This window comes from Gekko japonicus, unplaced genomic scaffold (genome assembly GCF_001447785.1).
Source record: "Gekko japonicus isolate JY-2015 unplaced genomic scaffold, Gekko_japonicus_V1.1 scaffold1918, whole genome shotgun sequence".
Classification (NCBI taxonomy): domain Eukaryota; kingdom Metazoa; phylum Chordata; class Lepidosauria; order Squamata; family Gekkonidae; genus Gekko; species Gekko japonicus.
Genome location: NW_015174895.1, coordinates 20,588 through 25,673, shown reverse-complemented (window position 1 = coordinate 25,673; position 5,086 = coordinate 20,588). Strand labels below are relative to the sequence as shown.

Below are 5,086 nucleotides of genomic sequence, written 5' to 3'. Positions count from 1 at the left end.
AACCATGCCCTATTTATTTTTAAACTCTCTTCTTTCCTGTTGAAATTGTGTTTATGAATTTCAATGGCTTCCCTGTGTAATCTGACATGGTATTTGGATGTGTTGTCCAGCCTTTCAGTGTCTTGGAATAAGATACTGTGTCCTCTTTGAGTTAGGCTATGTTCAGCCAGTGCTTGACACAGAGAGTACTCCATCTTTCTGTGATACCTCTGAGGATACCAGTCAGAGCTGCTGGCGAAACGTCAGGGCCTACAATGCCAAGACCACGGCCATACAGCCTGGAAAATCTACAACAACTAATGAACTCTGGCCGTGAAAGCCTCTGACAACGTATTAGGCTCAAAAGGATTGGGACAGGGACCCCTGTATAAAACCATTTGTAACCCATCTGGGTTGCTCTGTCCCCTACATATATGGTGACTGGGCTACTGTAAACCTCACAGAGAATCATTCCCTCAGTTACAACTGAGAAACAACTCTGCTATTCAGATCCTGATGCTAAGTGTATACCTAGCGTCTTTACCATACATTGGATCAGATCCTGGAACCCCTTTGTGCCCTCTGGCACTGGTTGGTTCGGACTGTGCTCCAATTCAGTGTCCTGATGCGGATCTTCTTCATCAGGTTCAGCTGAGAAGTCTTCAACAGTCGGTCCGATGTCAACGAAGTGAAATGAGTCGTCTCTAGCTCTATTTCTGTCAGTATCATTGACCTGCAGCGCCCTCTGGCTGCGGTAGTCTGTACGGCGATTCCCATCGGTCCATTCCCCTCTCGGCGTTTGTTTTGTGCCGTCAGTGGTCGCGTCTCGGGGACAGGGACCTAGACCGAGATCTCCAGTGGCGGCGATCCCCTGATAGGGATCTGGAACGAGTGCAGCTGTATCCAGCATCATGGCCATCTGATCTGCCTCGCTGGTAGTTTGGTTGCCAGTGCAGTGAACTCCCATCGAAGTTGACATGGGGGGAGTCCACAGCTGAATAGCAGGATTCAGTAGAGTCTCCCTCTCGGGACCTGCCTCTTGATCTTTGTCTTGCCAGCGTCACTCGTCTGCTCATTGGGGATGACGTTCCCGATGTGCAACCTTCTTCCGCCAGGATTTGTAAAGGAGGTGTTGGCCGCACTGAGGGGGATAAACGTCTGGGTTTTTCGCCCCTAATGAGGACACTGGCCCTTGTGCCATCAAAGTCGAGGGGGTTTCGTCACGCCTGACTGAGGGAGAATTTGATGCCAGTCCTCTCAGCAGTAACGGCGGAACCACCCGTGCCTGCTCTTGAGGAGTTTTAGACCGCGCTGTTTTAGATGGGGTCTCTCCTCTTGATTTCTTAGGTTTCATTGTTGTGCTCCAATTCAGTGTCCTGATGTGGATCTTCTTCATCAGGTTCAGCTGAGGAGAAGTCTTCAGCAGTCAGGTCCGATGTCAACAAAGTGAAATGAGTCGTCTCTAGCTCTATTCTGTCAGTATCACTGACCTGCAGCGCCCTCTGGCTGCGGTAGTCTGTACTAGAGGGAGGCGGTGTACTTTGGGATCCTGAGGGCTGTGGCATCATAGGAGTCAATGCATTTCCTAGCAGAAAAGTCTTTAAACGAGCAGTACGATTTTTTCTTGCTTGGCGAGTGAACCTGGAGCAGTGAAGACAGAGCTCTGGCTTATGGCTTTCTCCCAGGCAGAACAGGCAACGGTCGTGGCCGTCAGTTGGAGGAATTTTAGCGTTACAATCGGGACATCGTTTGAAAAAAGGTAGTCCTCCCGTACGCTTCCTCATAGGTGTGTAGTGTGTACATTTTTTTGTGGTTATTACAGATTTTGTTACCTATTGAGGTGTTTCTTAGAGGTTATCTAGAGAGATGCTGAAATTAACGTCCGACTCTTAGGCGGTAAGAAAGGAACTGGGGCGGGGGCGGGATCTACCTCACCTCCGAGCATGCGCAGTGGGACATGCTCGCGAGGAAGGAGGATGACCCCGCTGAGAAGAGGTTATCCTTGAAGCTTTCTAGGCTTCCGACGAGGGATCAACGCAGGTGTAAATCCCAGTGTGTGGAATGCACAGAGACCACGAAGAAGATCTGACAGTTGACTGCGAAGGAAGGCTTAGGGAGTGGGAGAAGCAAGAAGCCATCCCCATTCAAGCCTGAGGGAAATAGCTCCTAGAATAAGGGGTGATCCCTATTAGATTAGATTAAGAAGGGAAATCAGAACATGAATGTTCCTGCCTTCACCAACTTTAGCGTCTGTAGTACCAAGAAGCTTATGCTTGTCTATGTAAGCAGAGACTACCAAGAAATCTGTCTCCCCAAGTTTTAAATACCTGTCTGAATAACAGAAACAGTTACTTCTCTGTGACAAATTATTTGGCATTTATTTTTACATATGGAGCTGCGGTGGCTCAGGCGGTTAAGACGTTGAACTGCAGGCTGTGGAAGGTCGGTAGTTCAGCAGTTTGAGACCCGAGTGTGCCGCATGACGGAGTGAGCTCCCGTCTCTAGTTCCAGCTCCTGCCAACCTAGCAGTTCGAAAGCATTAAATTGCAAGTAGATAAATAGGTACCACTTCAGTGGGAAGGTAACAGCGTTCCGTGCGCCTTGGTGTTTAGTCATGCCGGCCACATGACCACAGAAATGTCTTCGGACAGCGCTGGCTCTTCGGCTTTGAAACGATGAGCACCGCAACCTAGAGTCGGATTTGACTGGCTTTCGAGCAAGGGAACCTTTACCTATTTTTACATAAAGTTACCTCATTCCTGTTCACCTAATAAGTCCTACATCTGATTCCTATCTGACCATTTCTCCTCAAAGTTAAATAAAACACAAGAACTGTCAATGATAATTTTTTTTAACTGCTATTAGCCTCTCATGTGCCATTATCAAACCAGGACATAAGAAGGATTTTAGTTTCCCTCCATAGTTCCTTAGGGTGGGTCAGCTTTTACCAATATACATTCAAATGACTGAGTGGAACAGCCAGAGAAAAACCAAGAAGGAAAGGAAAAGGGGGCTGCTAAGACAAAAAAAAGAAGAAAAAGGAAACCACTGTGAGGCAGGGTGATATTGTCATAGCATCATACTCCAGTCCCAAATTCTCCATTTTGTATTGATTTAGGCTGGAAATAAGCTACATTACAGTGGATAATTTTTTTTTATTTAGTCACTAACTTTAGTTCACTATATGTTATTAAATTCAATCTCAAATGCTACAGTCTTTTTAAAAATGTCAATATGTTCTCCCAAACCCCCAAAAGAAGAGCAACAAAATGAACCCGGACTGCCTTGGAAAAACCCTAGTTATTTTTTAAAAATCACATAATGTATTCCTAACCCACATTCTAAAGGCCTTCTACTAGTTCAGGAGACCTTCTACAAATAAAAATATTTTAGCACACCTTTGGGAAAGCAGTATGGATACAAATTCCTGACCAAGTTTTCAGCTAGTTTGTACTGAAGGTAGAAAAGTAGCAGGTGAAGATTTCCATTTTAGGGCAGAACTCAAATCCAGTTGTCAAGAGGCACTTGAATTTTAATTAAATATGCAGGCTAGCAAATGGTCCGAAAGCATAAAAGTTCTCAACCAACATTTTAAAAAAATACAAGAATCCCCTTTGTTGCGCTTAAATAACAAGTGGGGAAACTGAGATTTGTGACCCATGGTCACTCAGCAATGGCAACAGGTTCTAAAGATAACAATCTTTGAAAAAGAACATTGGTCAGAGCACACCCCACCTGATTTTATCACTGTGTGTGCCCATATTCACAGGCAAGGAAACCAAACGTCCATATTCATTGCACACTCACTGATACAAAATACCATGAAATTCACAAGCAATCTGCCTCTTGCTGTTATAGGGATCTACTAAAAGGAAGGACAGGATTGCCCATTGGAAACAATGGGAGACGCTGGAAGACCCATTGGAAACAAAAACGTCCATATTCATTGCACACTCACTGATACAAAATACCATGAAATTCACGAGCAATCTGCATCCCGCTGTTATAACCCAATTCATCGCATTATCTTTTACTACTCTCCATTAACGCCCTCCCCACTCACATTTTACGTTTCTAAAAGTTTAAATCCGAAACTCCTATAATACTTTAGAACACTTCGATAAAAGCGGGGGAAAGGCGTTCGCACGTTAAAACTTCCATCTCAAAACAAAAGCCTCGATCTAACCCTCAGATGTATTTTAATCTCATTTAGATACGCAGCCTACAGAATCCTCAAAAATCCCTCATTCACTCCTTAGGCTTCCAAACCCTCAGACTCCTCTGGTACTTTAGAACATTTAGCTGTAAGAGTCTCACAGGCAAACAAATGCACTCGATTGTGGCTTACTGGGTACTGCAAAAAAACCCAAAAAAGTTATTTAGCAACATTTTTGCCCTTTTCATTTTAGCCATGGGAGCTGCAAGCCGAAAATGCCCCTAAAAATCTCTAGGTACAAGCAGCCCCGTTTGCGTATATATTTTAATGCGTCTGACACTCACCCGCAGCCCCAGACATAAGTGTAGCAGCCGCAAAGTCAGTGCAAGCCCGAAACGAAAAGGGTCACGCCTCTTCCCTGGGCGCAGCCATGTTGCAATTTCCCGCCGGCAACAACAACTTTATTGAGACGGCTGGTTGTACAAAGTACGTACAAGCGGGACAGCCTGCCAAAAGCTCGAGGGGGAAAAGGTGGGTTCTTATACGCCCTTTTCCTTTGCCTCTTTTGACCCGACAAGGGTCTTAGCCTTGCTTACTCGGGAACAGGGTTGCAAGCTCTGGGTTGGAAAACACCTGGAGATTTGGGGGCTAGAGCCTGGAAAAGGCAGGGTTTGGGGAGGGGAGGGACCTCGTTGGTATATAGTTCTGTGGAGCCCACCTTCCAAAGCAACCGTTTTCTCCAGGGGAAGTGATCCCTGCCATCTAGGGATCAACTGTTAACAGCAGTCTGCTATTAGCAGAAGAGCTCCAGGCAGCACCTGGAGGTTGGCAAGCTTACTCGGGGAAAGTGCCACTCGTTTGGCGTTCTGTGCACTTCTTTACGCATAGATTTTCGAGGCAGTTCCCGAGTAGATGACGCATACAATCGGGCTGTGTTGCTTATGGCTGCAT

At 45.9% G+C, this 5,086-nt stretch overlaps 1 long non-coding RNA gene across 1 annotated transcript in view; it reads right to left on the bottom strand.

Moving 5' to 3' along the window:
- LOC107121945 overlaps positions 1 to 4,573 on the bottom strand; it is a 118,770-nt gene extending 114,197 nt beyond the window's left edge. Inside the window, exon 1 of the long non-coding RNA XR_001482890.1 lies at positions 4,480 to 4,573. This is a non-coding gene — a long non-coding RNA (uncharacterized LOC107121945). The remainder of the gene's footprint in view (positions 1 to 4,479) is intronic.
- Positions 4,574 to 5,086: the final 513 nt, after the last annotated feature.